At 43.7% G+C, this 17,352-nt stretch overlaps 1 protein-coding gene across 3 annotated transcripts in view; it reads left to right on the forward strand.

Annotated features, from left to right (window-relative positions):
• The first annotated feature begins 941 nt into the window (after nt 1-941).
• LOC115364703 (uncharacterized) overlaps nt 942-17,352 on the forward strand; it is a 66,092-nt gene continuing 49,681 nt past the window's right edge. For all 3 annotated transcript variants that reach the window (XM_030059256.1, XM_030059258.1, XM_030059257.1), the window contains exon 1: nt 942-1,156. The gene's annotated coding sequence lies outside the window, so the exon portion shown is untranslated. The remainder of the gene's footprint in view (nt 1,157-17,352) is intronic.

Below are 17,352 nucleotides of genomic sequence, written 5' to 3' on the forward strand. Positions count from 1 at the left end.
CGTGCAGGCACACATATAGAAAAGCACGGGCACGCATGAGTGCACACATACATAGACGTGATGCTGCACCTTCTACATGAAAGACAGCAGGTCTTTCAGGTGGACACAGTTGCTGGCCAAAAAATGTGGGCCATGGCCCAAAGTGCCATGGACCCCTTAGACCAGCTGGGCAGCGTGAGGCAGGATATTATAGGCCACTATCCACAGTATGGAGCCGGAGTCAATGTTACAGCCAGTAAAATCCTCATAGACTCCCATTCTAATTTACAATGCAAATGTTTTCTCTACAAGTTTCAAAGATGAGGCTCAATGGGATGATGTAGCCTTGATATCCATACAAGAGACACGATTTGAAATAGTAGAATCTAGAGCTGGGAAAAATTCCAATCAATAAAAGGCGAACACTGTTAAAATATGTTCAGCTTTATGATGAGAGAGGTGATGTTTCTGTAAAAAAAAAAAAAAAAAAAAAAAAAAAAGCATGCGAAATGAAAGTGCCATTAAAATTGGATTTTTTTTTTATTTTTTTTTTACATTTAATGATCTACATGTTCTTGATACTTCCACATTATTTAACACCCAGTGGGATATACTGGAGCTTCGGGGAAATACAAGACTCCTAATGGTAAATAAGAGTTGTAAATTGATGTGAATGCTGTTTATTAGCTGGAAGATGGTACTTACAGTGAAAACCATATGATGTGAACATGGCATGAACTCATTTTTATTTGCAGATTTTACCCCCCTTTTTTTAGCTGGTATAAATCAATGATTAAATTAATGATGTAAATGCATGATGCACTATTGCAATACTGTTAAACTGAGGTAAATCATGTGAGCTTAGGAGGAAAGGAAGGAAAAAAACTAACAAAAAACCTTTCTCAACTTTCTCAAGAGCATGCTGCTGCAGCCTGTTAATTAGATTATTAGCATCACCTGAAGTTCAGCGTTGCCTGTTTGTTCCTGCACTCTGTTTTGCTTCGCGTGTTTTTGTTCCATTAAGAAGCCTCTTACCTGTTTGCCGAGTGGCTTTCTCCTGCTTTTTGTTTTGACTGTGGGGAGACGTAATAAATGCTGGCATTCACCAGCTACATCTGACTTTTCCTGACGTCCTGCATTTGGGCCTTCACCTCCAGGGCAGCCTCCTGGCTGACAGGTACAGCTCAAATAACGTACAGTAAACTGCTTATCTTAAAATGTCTGAGGTGTATCAACTGTTTAATCACTATGAGAGTAAGACGTGAGCGATATATTGATATTGTATTGATACTGTGATAGGAGATGAGATATTGTCTGGGATTTTGGAAATCATGATATGGTGTATGTTGTCTGTCCTGGATTTAAAGGTGTGGAAACATCTTATGAAATTACAGTCAGCTGTGCAATATCATTACAATACTGATATTGAGGTATTTAGCCAAAGATTCAGAGATCTATGACTTAGCCTGTATCGTGCTGCTCTTGTACGAGTTATAATCAGATCTGCTGTCTATAGAGTTTGAATGCTGCGTTCACGAGCTGTATATTTGTTCAGATTATGAGTGCATGGTGGGAATCTGTTTCATGTTTCTGTTGGTATGGTGCATTGAGTAGGGTTAATGTTTCCCAGCACCGTGTGAGTTGAGCTCAATATGGCTTTTTCATAGTTGCGTGATCTTCAAGGAATTTTTGATGTCTATCAACGATCAGTCATGCGAAATATTAGTAGTGTACACAGATGTTTTTTTCCAGATGTTAAAATTTGATTTATTTTAGGCTGGAAATGTATCACTCTGGCCTGCATGTCCAACACATTTGTGATAAGGCTTTTATAAATTCAAATCAATCACTGCAATTGTAGCAGTGGCTCGCGACACTGTTAACCTTCACTTCCATTATGCGTTACTGTATAAAATAATTTATTTCCATTTCATTGGCTTCATAAATGTTTTTAAATACTTGTTTTAAAAGGTGAACCTCATTTGGAAGGAAAATTTTCACAATAGATATTATGCATTGTACTATTCCATGACCAGCAGTTCACATTTTGCAGACAGAGAATGAGCTATTGTTGGTTCATCCTGAAACAATGTTGCTCCTGGTAGCTAGAGCAAATGTAATACAGCCCTGACCTTTACATACCAGTCTGCCTAGCCAAGTGAAACAATGATTAAGTATGCTATTAAAAACCACAACCTCCATCCCCGGCTGTCATCATGTAATACGAATAGTCACTCTGTAGCCTTCTTGTGCTGACTTCTCCGCCGAATCGTTTGTGCATTAACATCGTGGATGGGACCTCGCGTTCTATTTCTTCCCTCCAGCGACTGAGCAGTTCATCCGCTCCCACAGAAGGTCATAAAAATCCTCAAATGTAGATCATGAGTATTTTTAAAAATAGCATCGTGCCATGTTTTTATGTGGCAGTGTACCTCAGCGTGTGCCTTAATTCGCTGGGTAACGGCAGGGATCAGGAACTAGGCCAGGTAGCCGGGGAGTTGCAGGAGTTTTGGGATGTTTTGGCCTCGCAGGGGCCCAAAGCGAGGAAGGTATTAATGCTGCGGTTCAGTGAAAACCTAGTATTTATGAAAAGCATGTTTTTTTTTTTTTTTCAGGAAAGGAATGTGTATATTCTCAGTGACATCTATATAATGTCGGAGTCATACAAATGGTTTTTGCATGGTTTTAAGCAAGGTTCATGAAACTCATTCAACAGGCACGACCGTGTAAACTTCAACGTAGAGAAAGATTTAAAAAAAAAAACAAAATTACACTTATGTGGCTTTTCTGTGGCGGTGGCAATAATCTGTTGTTGCTTTCCATTCGCATGGCAGCATCCATCTCCCCGCCTCGCTACGCCTCACTATCCTTTCCCTCAAATAAAACTCTGTCATATAGGCAGGGCAGCCAGCCAGTCCACACGGACCACCACACTGCTGAATAAACCCCTGCTTATTGATGTGGTGGGGAAATCGTGTTTTCCTAGGCCTATTAGAGAGGGGGGAGGGGGGTTGCGGTAGCTGCGACCGGATTAGAGGTGGCAGGGGGTTGTGCGAGTGAGAAATGAAATCCGATTTCCTGCACCGTTCAGGGCCAACTATCAGAAATAGTTCAAACTGAAATAAACAATCTATCTATTCACTGCGTCGAAGGGAAGGGGCGCTCTGAGCGGCGGATTCTTTTTGAGGATGAAAACGAAGTGTTCTCTCTCGATTTCCTGCCTATCAATGGCATAATTCAGGGTTCAAGCAGCGTCGGCTGTGGGGTTAAGGAATCAATTTGTGTAAGGGTTAAGACGCTATTTGATTTGGAATCTCAAGGGCACGCTACTGAGCTTGTTCCATCTCCTCTGCCCATTACCCAGAGTGCATCAGCGTGTCATTATGCCTCACAAGGATAGGTAAAGGCAGTGGGAGAAAGAAAGGAAGACAGAGACAAAGAGAGAAAGAGAGAGAGGGAGAGGGGGAAAGAGAGAGAGAGAGGCTTTGGTAATGGCGCCCGGCTTGCAATTGTAAATCCAGCCTCGTCGGAATTCAATCACCACAAAGCTAGGAGCTGATAGAAGAAGAGAGAGGGGGAAAAAGGGAGAGAGAAAGAGAGAGAGAGAGCAAGCAGACCTCCATCTCCATCTTTGTATCACTGGACCATTAAAATCTTGAGGGCATCATGCAGGGCGTGTTTTCTCTTAACCAACTCCCACTGGCTCGGTCGCAGGTGCCCAGACGTGACGGGCCACCGAGGGCAGGAGGCCGGCAGAGCGAGGCAGGGCTGCTGGGGCAGGGCCTGCGATTAGGGGCAGGAGGTGAAGGGGTGGCCAAAGAGAAGGTCAGCCGGGCTGCCGAAGAGCCCTGTTACACCCCGCTGCTTCATCCCCCCCCTCCGACCTCACCCGCCTCCCCTTGTCCTTCATGGCCTCACGCATGGCTGAGCAATGCACCATGGGAGGCCGGTATGGTGGCAGGCAGCAAGCTCAGGGATCCTTTTGTTCAAGGACGGAGGGGCGATGTGCCTCTCTCCCTCTCTCCGAGGTGTCAGGGAAGGAAGGTGGTGGGGGGGTCACGAGAAGACATTACACACACAAACACCACAGAAACACACACACACACACACAAATAAACACCATGACCACAATACAGGATATACACATGCAGACACACATACATTCCACTGACTATTACCAGATGCTTTAAAAAGCCTAAACTAGTTTTAAATGCTCCTTGAAAAAAATTAATTATTAATTCCAGTCAGTGCATTAAAGCACTTCTTTTATTTGGCTGTGTAATGATAATGATGCACTGCAAAAAGTCCAAATCTTACCAAGATTATTTGTCTTATTTCAAGTAAAAATGTCTCTAGTCAAAATATCTCATTACACTTAAAATAAGACATGATCAGCTCAGAAATTACTTGTCTTTAGACAATTGTTTCAAGTGAAAATCTACTTGAAACAAGTGAAAATTAGCTTGAAACAAGAAACAAATTTTGCCAATGGAACAAGCAAATTTTTACTTGTGACACAAATGAACAAGTAAAAATTTGCTTGTTCTATTGGCAAAATTTGTTTCATGTTTCAAGTTTCATGTTTCAATCTTGGTAAGATTTGGACTTTTTGCAGTGTGGTTTCTTAGCGCCGCATTCCCACTCTTAGATTAGCACAAAGCAGAGTTAGTTGTGCAACCTGCAAGTCACACACTGCACTGAACACAGCTGAGAGTCATGCCCCCTACAAGGACAGTTCACTGAATACAAAAAAGGTGCTTTCCTCTTCCAGTTGTACTCCATCCATCCAAATAGTTGTGATTTCGCAAGGTTTCCACTCCGTCTCCCTTCATCCCAAGACAGCGGGTGTGGATGGCTGCAAAACTCGGCAACAATAGCTCTTTCCAAAAACACTGACACAGATACCTGGCAAAACACACAGCTCTTGTGAGCAAAGAGTTTTGTTGGGTGCCATTTCCTGCCAAAGAACACTCGCAAACTGTACGTCTGCCACCAGTGAGAACAAAGCAAAGGTGGACGGCCAAATCACACAGAAACGATCTGGATGGATGGATCGCATTAAAGTGTCGGGTTAGATTCATATCCATATTGTAGTGTTTGCTGCCCTATGCGAGTGTAATGCATCCACCAAGCTGGGTCTATTAAATCCATCCCTGTCATGAGAGTGGGGGCTACAGCTGCTCCAAAATGAATGAAATAGAGAAATACCAGAAAACATGATTTTTGAGACATGGGTGAAAATTTTGTTTTAAAGGATGCACACCAGGGGCTCTATTTTCGCAGACCAGGCGAGGCGGAGGCGCAGCGCAGCTGCGCTGCGCCAACTGGGAGTGGCCAAGTGGATTTTGCTATTTTGGCACGCCGTGCGCCTTGGCGCAACTACTGCGCCGTTCCTCCTACCGGCGCAAGGGAGGGGAGAAGGCGTGGAGTGGGTTTGACACAGCCGATTCACTTTAAACCAATCAAATGAGCCCCTGTCCTCACCTTTAAAATGCGCTGCGCGAAGGCGTAATGAACGTTCACACAATTGACATGGAGAAAGAGAGCAGCCGCGACACACACGCAGTGAGGCCAGTCTTGGCTGCTGGAATGTCGCTGGAGCTACCTGCCATCCATCTGTCCATCCATCCATCCATCCATGCATCTATCCTTAAATTCGTCTTCCTGAGTCCCCTGTCTTTCCATTACCTACCTGCCTCGCATCTCTCTTTTTTCCAGCTCTGTCACCCTCTGTTAAAGTTATTGATTTTTACAAGCAAATATAAATTTAACTGTGAAGCCCCCATTTTTAATGAATGTTTTTACATCAAAGGATAATCCTCGCAGTATTCATATAAATACATGTTTGTTTTGCAACTTTTGACTCCCGTCACTTACTGATGCAACGACATACTAGAGATTAAAACAAAATCCGGTTCATGAAAGCTTTTACATTTGTTTGTTCTAAACGCCCAGAGTCTGGCAAGGAACCGATGCATTTTACATTTTCTATATGTGTGGAATCAGGGTTTCCCCTAGAAAAAAAAATTGGCACCGGACAATGTGACCGGCAGGTTTTCAATTTACCGGACAAATGTTTGAAATTCCGGTCAAATATTATCTGAATTTATTGAGCTTAAAATTATATGCAGGCTACATAAGAATGATATCAAGGCATGTCAATTTATAGCATCATATTTTTATTGAAAAGTAGGCTATATCAAATAAAATGAGTGCCGTCAATTGACTCAAGTGCGTAACGTCTAAAATAAATAAATAAATAAATATTGCACAAGCCTGTGCTCTTTTAACGTGAACGTTGCATACAATTGCAAACAAATGCAACTACAATTTGCAAACAAAAAAACTGGCTCATACCATTTTAATAACGCTGCGTGCTGCCAACTTGAAATCAAATAGATGCAATAAAAACTAAATTCAGCAGCTGAATTAAAATCGAAAGTCTCAAGTGTCTCTCCGCAACTTGCAATGTGCATCAGTCTTGTGACCTTGTTCTCCCCCAGGCGACTTCGCTGCTGTTTTGATCCGGTTCTGCAGAGAAAAACCCTCTCTCTCTCTCTCTCTGGTACACCGGAGACAGGGATCACGCAGTCTATTTTTTTTTAAATAACTAAATAAATAAATAAAATTACGTGAAAATTGACTGTTTTAATAAAATTCAAATTGTGCTTAGAGGGAATATTTTCACCGGGCATTTAAAAATTACCGGACTGACAGGTGATCAGGTTGGGTTTCCATTGCGCATGCCAAACAGTACCAATCTCCTTTGATCTGACATCAGTTGTGTCGGGACAGTCGATATGGAGATACATTTATGTGCTGATTGAGATTATAGCATTGAATTGTGTTTTTTGTGGTTATTTATTGCATGCAATGCATTGTTACTGTGCCTGACAATCTGTGAGGTTTTGGAGACGTGTGCGCACTGCCCGCCTGCCAGCCAAAATTCCACTGCGCCGGCCCCGCTGCGCCTTGCGCCGAAAGTAGACGTGGTTTCAGGAGGCGAGCTTTTGGCGCACCTCGGCGAAGCCTTTTGGCACGAAAATGTCACTGCGCCAGGTTGAATCTGTCGGCACCTCCCCCTGCTGCGCCGCCACTCCCATCTCGGCGAACCTCGGTCTGGGAAAATAAGAAACTGTGCGCCCCACGGGTTGCGCTGGTCGAAAATAGCTTTGCGCGGGGTGCGCCTCACTGCGCCACCCTGCGCTGCGCCGGGAAAATAGAGCCCCAGATGTTTGTTTGAGTTTCGTTCTCATCGCTCTTTTCTGTCCCCCGGTTTCAACAGCGACTGACCTATTTTCTGCCATATCACTGCCACCGCCACACATTCAACACATGGGGTGACACAGTGGTGGCATTTCAGCAGAAAACACTTCGGGGCTGGCTGAAGTGAACACTCAAAGTGAAACTAAAACAAATGTGTTGTTGTGCATCTTTCAAAACAAATGTTCAGCCTTGTATCAGCGCTCAGAGTTGCGTTGTTTTCCAGTGTGTGTCTGCTTCACTCATTTTGGAGCAGTGCACTGCCAGTGAGGCTCTTATTCTTGCAGGGACAGGGAAGGGATTTAATGGACCAAATCTGGCGGATGTATTACACTCACATGAAACCGCAAATACAACTATACGGTTAAGAATCCAAGCTATGACTTTGAGTAAGTGGGAAAATATCTCCTTTGTATTTTGGGTGAACTGCTCCTTTAGCCGTTCCTGGCGACCTTTTTCATGTGCAATCCACTTATTGTACAGTCAGCTGGAAACAAGCTTATTTTGACTTACTTTGTTTTTATAGTCTGCTTTTTTAAATTGCTCTCAAATTGCTCTCAGCATTAAAGGTCTGAAAAAGCACACATTAACACACACACACACACACACACACACACACACACATACACAGTGGGTAAATGAGTGATGTTGCACGACGGGTGATACACAAAAACACAACCACACACACAGCGGCACCCACGGCATCGCGGCTGAGCACATGATTGAGACAGTGAGCCTGCAGTAGGCTTCAGTCAACAGGGTGTTACATCTCATCACAGCCCAGGCAGCGAGGCGTGGGAGGAATGTCTCTCAGTTGCGTCAGCGTTCTTTGTTGCAAACATGGGGCTCCAACACCTTGTGGAGAACGCGAGGAAATTCTGAGATCAGCCATGCACACCGCACAGCCAAATGATTGTAATAACATTACTAATACTACGGAAAGCTGTTACTGACTTACAAAGCACGGTTAAAAAGCACGGTCCCTACACACGGTGCCTTGCAAAACACAAATTCATGAAAGTAAGGCCATGAATATAAAACCAAGGCCTGAAACATAAAAGCAAATCATAACAGCGAGGTCAAAAACATTATAAAAGATAATTACATGAAAGGAAGTCCGCTAAATGGTGTGTTTGCGTTTAGCTTCTGGGATGTTGTGGAGGGTAAACCTACCTTAACTGCTGAACTGCTTTTTTTTTTTTTTTCAGGATTAATCACTTTTTCAGGCTGACATCTTAATGTCTTGGGTTTAGTTTCTATTCTGTGGCAATAAGTAGTATTATAATCATTTATGTTATATGAGGATAGGGTCTTTGGTTTGGTTTGATTTGTTTGCCTTATAATGACCACTGATTAAAAGTCATACTGTAGCTTGCCCTCCTTTAACTTAACACTATGTCAGTGGTTTGCTGAGTGTTATTGTAAGCTGAAAAAGCTCCACTAACATTGGGATCTACAGAAAGTGATGTGGGGGCACTGTGGATTATTAAGAGTCTGCATCGCTAAGCATCCATGTTTGAGGTCATTTGCTCCACACAGCCTTTTATGAATTGTCTGTGTCTGTGTTTTTAAAGTTTAACCTCAGGGGCGCACGGCAATCAAAATTAGCCTTTCAGTCTGCAAGGGGTGGAAACACCAACGTTTTCTTTTTTGTTCTGTCTTGCTTTGCAAGCTGCTGGCAGTGAATGGCAAAAGCCATCCTCTTTTTTTTGTTGTTGTTGCTGTTGAATTTTTGTAGCTGGTAAGCATTTTTTCCCCTCTCACCTCAAGCCTAATTGACAGCAGGGCTTTTCAATTTGCTGATACTTCATTGTACTTTTATTGCACTTCTCTGCTGTCAAAGCCCATTGATGAATTTCTGTGCTTACTCAATGGAACATCAAGTGGAATCTGCTCACAATTTGAATTGTCCTGTTTTTTTTTTTTTTCAAGTTTTTTTGACTTTGACTTTGACAATTTCCTGCTGTAAATAGAATTTATTATTAAGCTACAAAACGTTACCCGAGACAGGAAGGGGAGGCTCAAGTGCTTTAATTAATACCACATGTGGCATCTCAGTTAATAGTGTGCCTCGCTAATGTCCCCGCAGATCAATAAAATGGAGAACTTGCATTACCACAGCATTAACTTCACTCCAGAGGTGAGCAACATCCTCCTCCTGACCACTTATTCATTAACGCTCATCTTGAAACACAGCAGCTTTTATTATGCTGTCAGCAGCTGTCAACCTGGAGCCAACGTGCTGTGTGGATCGGCACATACAAACCCTGCAAGAGCAACCACAGCAATGGTCGTGTGTGTGTGTGTGTGTGTGTGTGTATGAGTGTGACTGCCTGTGTGTGTATGTGTGTGCGCGCAACACTGATTCGCATTACCTGTCTCCCCACCTGACTCTCCAGCGTCTCTTCACTAAATGCAACTCCCACTCCCTCCCACTCTCCACCCAACATCACTGGCAATCGGAACATGGTCACAGACCTCCGCAGCTCTCTCTCTCTCTCTTTCCCCTTCTTTCTATTCTCTCTCTCTCTCTCTCCTGGCTCCCTCAGCGCAGTGATTGCCAGCACAGCAGACCCTCTCACCTGCTGGAAATAGGCTTAGTGTGGAGCCTCAGGGGTTGAGTCGGGGGGGCAGACTGCACAAACTCACCTGCAAAGCCTGTGTGTGTGTGTGTGTGTGTGTGTGTGTGTGTGTGTGTGTGTGTGTGTGTGCGTGTGTGCGTGTGTGTCTGTGCGCTTGTCTGTGTGCATGCGTGTCTGTCTGTGCCTGCATGTGTGACTGTCACAGTGGGAGTTGCAAGCCTTCTCTGGTCAGATGTCACTGTTATAAACACACACCTCTTCTCTGGAGAGAGAGAGAGGAGACAGAATGATAAAAAGAGGAGAGAGAGACAGAGAGAGAGAAAAGAGTGAACTGGCATCTCGCTTCCTCAGATCAGAGCGTCTGTGATCGTCCTCCCACACACACAGACACACACAGGCGCAGGCCTAGAAATAAACAAATAAAAATGCAGGAAAACTGATGCGCGACTGTACACGCTCACATTCGCACATAATCACAAACATACTGGGAGATGAACACATCGGCAGGTCGCGCGAAAAGAAGCACAGTTGTGCATGCTCTCACACACATGCATACACACCACACACACTTTTTCCACTTGTCCCCCTCCTGTCTCCTCTCGCTCTTCAAGCCCATCAGCTCAATATAAGCCCTTCTCCAGCATGGAGCCAAAGAGTTCAGCAATGCCAAGCCGAGTCTCTTAATAACCCCACAGCTCTCTGGCCCGTTCCCAGTGCCAACCCCGCTGGGAATGACAACTAATATGATGGTGGGCCCCACTGAGCCATGTGGACTTCTTCCTGTATGACAGAAGGGGGGTGGAACTGGCCAGGTGTTGGCTATCAGACCTACCTGTGGGGAGGAGAGCTACATGGAATACGCTGTAGCCGAAGCTGCACTGAAGCTAGATACTGGGCTTTTATTAAAACAGGAAATAAGTAAGAACAAAATGCCCTTAATATATCTGTGGGGGATGAAAGGCTCTGTTGATCTAAACCGGTGACTCAATAATTACTTCCCAGATGCTGAAATTTCTGGCTTTCAACAGCTCCCCACAGACAGAGATTTCAAGGCTTACAGCCGTTTGTCACTATGAATGTGGGACATCTCCATTAGTTCATATCCAATTTTGATTTCACTACCCTCAGCTCAGGTCTTAATAATCCATACTCCAGGGTAGTGGTATCCCCAAAACGTCTGGGTCAAGGTCTGCAATGTGAATTGATGTTAACCCTGGGCTTTCATTTTCAAGTCTGAATCTGTTGTAGCAGTAGTAGTAAAATCATACAGTAGATAACCTTAGTTATATAGCACTTTTCAAAACAAGGTCACAGGCGACTAAAGAAATTACAGTTTATAAATGAGTTACAGGTAGTAGAGTTAGCGCAGGGATAAGACAGGTCATTATGTAAATGGATGTATTTTGTTATTATCATTAACTGGCTGATGAAAATTGATAAGGATCCATATCACAGATAAACCTCCATATCAAATAGTGTTATTGTGTGAACTAACATTACTTACAGCTGCATTAGCCCTGCACTGCATACACTAGTCCCAATATATGCAGCCTTTGTTTCTGAGGAGCCGCCAACACTTTCCCTAAAAATTGCCCAGCAACAAGATATACTTAAATTAGTCTATTTAGCCTATGGCAGTGTTGACTATTGACTTTTACATAAAGTTTAATTTCCATCTAAATGTGGAAGTTCTTGCCATTGTGTAAAACGGGTCCTATTCATGAAGCTCTGCGAATAACGTCATCTCTCCTAATGAAGCTTGTCAAGGATCGGTCAGAGTGAATTGCCCTTTTCTTTAGGCCTCAGCTGCAGGCCTCTGTGAGCCTTGTTCAATATAGAACTATAGCCAATGCTTAGGAGTGCTGCAGTAAATTAGAAATGGCCTGCTCTGCTCCAACGGTGACAAAGCCTTCCTCCAGACCTATAATTTTGCAATGTTCTCTCCCCTGCCTGGACCTCCGACTGTAAACTGTGATTATCAAACGGTCAACATGGGAGGGAAGGGTCGTCACTCGTCCTTCTAATTCCACGATGCAGTCCGAGGAGTAATTAGCACCTACCTCAAAGCTCCTGACGTGCAAAATGCATGTTGTATGTAGTTTTTGATTGCCATCACTAGCATGACCATGCCAGAGTTCACTGATTCTTGTGGGTCTTTCTCAGATCAGTCAGATCATTTGTGCCCTGGTTTGGAGCAGAGGTTCTTTACACATACCAAAACACCATCAGACTGCTCCAAAGAAAATTAAGCCCTCAAATGTCAGCTGTTTTAGATACTCATTAGGAATGTCAGAATACTGTGAAACAGTCATCAAGACCAGCCTCCTAGTTTCCTGTAGGGGTGCTTGAGGCATTTAGCATCATGCACATATGGGGGTGGTTCGGTTTGTTATCTGCTTTCCATCCACAGACATGCTGTCCACTCACTAACCTGAAGCCACCCAATCAAGTTGAACTAACCCCTTTGACAGCTCAGACCTCAAATATACCCCTTCTGCAGGCATGTGTCTTCCGACGTCCATCCTAAAAATAATAATCCTAAAAATACAACTTGGTGGCAGCCTGTTAAACCTGCGATGTGACCTGCCTCACCCTACCTTTATGACCTGCTGATCAATAAAGAGAATTTCATCAGGCTGAAAGTCAATGGAGAGCTTCAGTGTTACCCAGCCTGGGAAAAAAAAAAAAAAAAAAAAATCTAATTCTTGGTGAAATACTGCATCCTTGAATTTATTTGGTTATGAAAATGTTCATATTTTTAGATTCTGAATATTGCCACAAAATATTGGCTATTTGCGGCTATGGTGGGAAAAAAATATCAGTATCAGCCTTCAAAGGCACATTTCAGGCAAAATTTCAGACTCTATATGAGGGAGAGCCTCTATGCTCTGTTTCCTCTCCCTGTCTGCTCCCCTCTGCTCCTCTCCCAGTAAGCTAGCCGGGCTGCGTGATGATGGATAAGGCCAGAGTGCCTTGCAGGCTCTGCGGGGGCTGATGAATTCACCTCTCCTCCACTGTGTCTGATCCGACCTCAGGCCCAGCGTGAACCACTGCAGCTCCACAGCCTGGAGGGGCGAGAGCTATCCACTTGCACATGTAGCCTTACAGCTAGTACTTATAGCTTTCCTGAAAGATGTGGAGAGTTATATTTTATTTTATTTAAATTTTTCCAGCAGTTTTATTATTTATTGTTTAACTTCATCCCCATTTGGCAAGAACTACTTTTCCTGGGGTCCGCTTTAAGTTAAGGGGTTTGCTTAACCTTCAAGCATTCCCGCTGAGCTTTCAGCCTATTCAAACAGCTAAACCAAGAATCATGTGATATGTAGTATTTTTTTCTATTGTCCTAATAATTTTTGAATATAATAATCGTATGCTTCTTTGCCTGTTAAGATGTAAACTGTGCGATCAAACAAAGGCAGAGCAGAACACACACCCCCTTAGCCTTCTGCCCTGCTCTGAGTTCAAAAACGGTAATATCCATTGTCAGTATTATCAGTATTATTTAATGAAAATAGATAGAATGACTAAATGTGTATGCTCTTTTGTTCATATAGAAAATGTTGGCTACCCATGGGAATCACAAATGACATATCTTTTAATGTTCTCTTTTAAAGGGAGAACATAAACAAATATCTGCAACTAATTGATGTATTTAATTCATCCTAATACATTTTAATTGTTCATGCAGTCTTGAATGCTTTACAAATTTCAGTAAAGCAAAGCAACAGTATTTCCAGATGAGTAGGATATTTCTGTTCTCTCTTCATCCTTGAGGAACTACTGAATCCATCAGCCCCCACCCCCCCACCCCTCCCACTCCCCACCCCCCTCTTAAGGTGTTGGCAAGGGAGGGGGGCTTCAGGGGCCATAACGTAATCTGGCTGGTTTTATAGGTATCTTTTAATTAGCCATTAATGAAGACAGAGCGGAAATGGGCCTGCTGATCAATTGAGCACGTAATTAGATCAGGGTTTTTATAGAAGGCACTGGAAGGGGGTGAAGGGGAGAGAGAGGACGAACACATGGCAACAGACAGGTGTTGTGAGCCTGTTAGCGGGCTTCATATGCTGCCTTCAGGTGCTTCTTGTCAGCTCCGGCATAGCAATTTGACAGTTGGAAATAAAAATTGCTGCAGCATTCAAGTGTTCTCGGTTGGAAATGACAAATAAATGGACCTTTAAAAAAAAAAAAAAAGTAGTTTCATGGTGGCTGAGCACAGAGCTACTTTATGTGGTGGGAAAATGCTCTGCTTGCATAGAACCGTTGTCTTGGAGGATTATTTATTTATTTATTTGGACAAAAGTTGTTGCACACATCACTTTTACTATCAGTTGTTGCCATGGCTTCAGTATTCTGCACCCTCTGAACGCCACACCTCGGCAGCTCAGCTATAGAAAATCCAGACGTTCCCCGTGGCATTTACCACCTTGTTGCATTGTTGATGCAGCTCAAGTCATAATTACAATATTTCCAACAGCGCCTGAAGGCAGCGATACACAGCAGCCTGCCTATTTTTATGTGGCAATGGGGGATCTCATACAGTAGGAGAGGAGAGAACAATGAGTGGGTGATGTGAAGAGATGACTGATACGTAGGATGGGTCGATGCTGCCCCCTGCTGACCCTCAATCAAGCTGTTTATTTTTATTTATTTATTTATTTATTGTCTCTGTCTGAGCTGTGGCAGAGTTTCTCCATCTAGTGTCATTTCCTAAGAAAATATTCCACAAAAACTTACTTATATCAGCCCAGATTTTAGGGACAAGACAAAGCGATGACTAATGACTAATAAATTATGAGACAGTTTGCACAACTATCAGTTTGGAGGGCACACTTGGTTTTGGTTTTCTTGCTTTAGAATGCCTTAGAATGATGAAAAACAAAGATGGCAAGAGCCTCTTTCTCTCTTCCTGTCTGTCACTAACAGACACACACACACACAGCTTAAGTATTTAACCTTGTAGCCTTTATTTAATCTTCCTAATTGAGAGACAAGATTAAACACAAAATTTCAGAAACCCAATTGGAAGCCACATCCAAAAATAATCCACTGTGGGGAGCATTCAACACAAATGTTGCCTCTAGGATGATAGTTTGATGACCTGCGTCTACTTATTTGTTACACCGACCAAATGATAATTTCCTGTCTCCAGAAATGCGGCTGATATAATAATGTCTGCAGTTAGGTGGGGAAATAACTTTTTGCTGTGACCACAAGGTCTAGTTTAGCAGACAGATGCTTCTTTGCAGCCGTCTGAATGATGTCTTTGGGCCTCTGTGATGCTTCCTTTTTAGTTCCTTTTTATTTTACACTTAACTCTCCACTAAACAAACTCCACTTATCATGAGTAATTGGCTGCCACTTCAGCAGACAAGCGTAAGTAGTCTTGAACATGGCTGTACAACATGTGGGGAAGGACGTTTCCTCAGCGCTGCTTTCACTCAGTGTGAGGGGATGTTACAGTGCTGTTGCAGTAGCATTAGTAGTAATTATACATAGAGCTGCTAACCACAGAGCCCATAACGATTAGTGCATTTAGTGCAGTGGTGCAGACAGGCTGAGTGCAGTCTGAGTGCTGTGGAACCAAACGGCCACTTGAGGTCAGTGTTTCCTTATAATAAACAAGGAAACTCATGCAGCTGTCCACATCCAGCACAGGCAATGCAACAATCCCAGTCAAATATATCAAATGGATATTATTTTATTTATTTGTATTACTATAATAGCATTTTCTAGTGGTTACAATGCTGAACTTGGCCACCTCTGAGGCATTTTACAGTGACTGCCAAAAGTCCCCTTGAGCAAGGCACTGAGCCCCTATTTGTGTCTAAGGCTGACACTTAGTTACTCTGGAGGCTGATGCTGCACTTAAATTTCCATGTATAATAGAAAGCACTATACAGTTACACAAATTGGACTAACCTCAAAGGTAAATGCACTTTCATTTAATATAAATTACATTCAGATGACATTCAGTGGGCACTTTAATTTTAAACACATCACAGTGCAAAGGGGGGTATACATTTTAAATATGAATGGCCCCAGAAAGAAAAAAAAGCTACATGGAGCCACATAAATTCCACATAAATTGTCACTGTAACAGATGGAGTTGAACTATAGCGGCATCGCCAAATGTCACGAGTCTTCAGAACAAACAAAACAAACAACACGCAGGAGCCGAGCAAATGATCCCCCCTGCTTTATTTGTTTGTCTGCACGGGAGTCTTGCAGATGACAAACAGCGAGGTTGCGGCTGAAATCTATTTCACTCCCAGCCACAGTAAATTGCACTGGAAGTTATCTACTGCCCACCCCACCCCCACCCTCCCACCACCGCCACACCTCAGCTCCACACCCCCCACACCCCACCCACACGCGCACAGCAGCGCAAATGTTTTATTCAGTGTCATGTACAAGGCTGGCAGGAGCCGCCTGAATATCTGATGTTGAATTTGAACACGCCTGACACCACAATCTGAATGAATTACGCTGAAATGAGATTTGCTTTTGTGACGCAGCGTGCTCTCCTCCGTGTAACATGTGAATGGCTGTTTGTTTAACTCCCTGGAAAAAAAAAAAAGGTGTTATTTCAAAATTGATTTATAGCCCCACAAGGTGTGAGGATGTTTCATTTTTTTTTCCCCCTTCGGAGAGGGTTAGTTAAGGCTGTGGCTCGCAATGCAAATATTGTGGGGCTGCAAGTTGGAGCTCAGGTAGCTTTGTCTTTGTCAAGCTGCTGCCGCCGTGCGCACGTGCCAGCGAAATATAGCTTGAGCCTGTAATGTTTTGGGGACGGTGGAAATTCCCTCCTGTGAATTTTCTGGTCTGGCCTTACATGCACTGCTACCAGAAAAGCCCATTTGCTTCCACAATCAAATCCGAGTCCAAAAGTTGGACACACTCAGCAGCAACACAGAGCTTCAGAGGGACCATCTGGTGTTCCAACCAGCAAGGGAGAGGCTTATCCTTGATATTCCAAATTAGAGGGATTTTAGTAACATTACCATGATACCACAGCGTACTCTTGTGGCCAGTGATTGTGGTGTGTCCACATATCCATGCTTCATACTTGGCTCATATTAACCCTGCCTGCCACACAAACGCACACGAAGAGAGAGAGAGAGACCCGACCACAGCCACAGGATGCTGACCTTCCCAGTCAATGATGATTTCCTGGAAGCCTAAGCCACAGTGCAGCATCTGGGTAGCATAACAGGACTTTATATGACATTGGGGAGACGGAGAGAGCCATGCTTGGCTTGTTCGTGCCGATGCTGCTTTCTGCCGAGGCTCAAATGCAATCACCACCTCGGGGAGACGGCATGGAAACAACCAACAAGCGGCCACTCGTGATTGGCCGGCGTGGTGAGGTTGCCAGCACAATGCAGTCGGCAGCTGCGGTTCTCCTTGCGCCGCGCAGCGCTGTTTGGATTGTTTTCAAGAACAGGGGCAAAACAGTGGAAGCAGCCAAATCAATGTGTAAAGGGGTACTCTGAAAGGAGAGGTGAAGCGTGAAACCATAAAC

Source organism: Myripristis murdjan, chromosome 9 (genome assembly GCF_902150065.1).
Source record: "Myripristis murdjan chromosome 9, fMyrMur1.1, whole genome shotgun sequence".
In the NCBI taxonomy this organism is placed as follows: domain Eukaryota; kingdom Metazoa; phylum Chordata; class Actinopteri; order Holocentriformes; family Holocentridae; genus Myripristis; species Myripristis murdjan.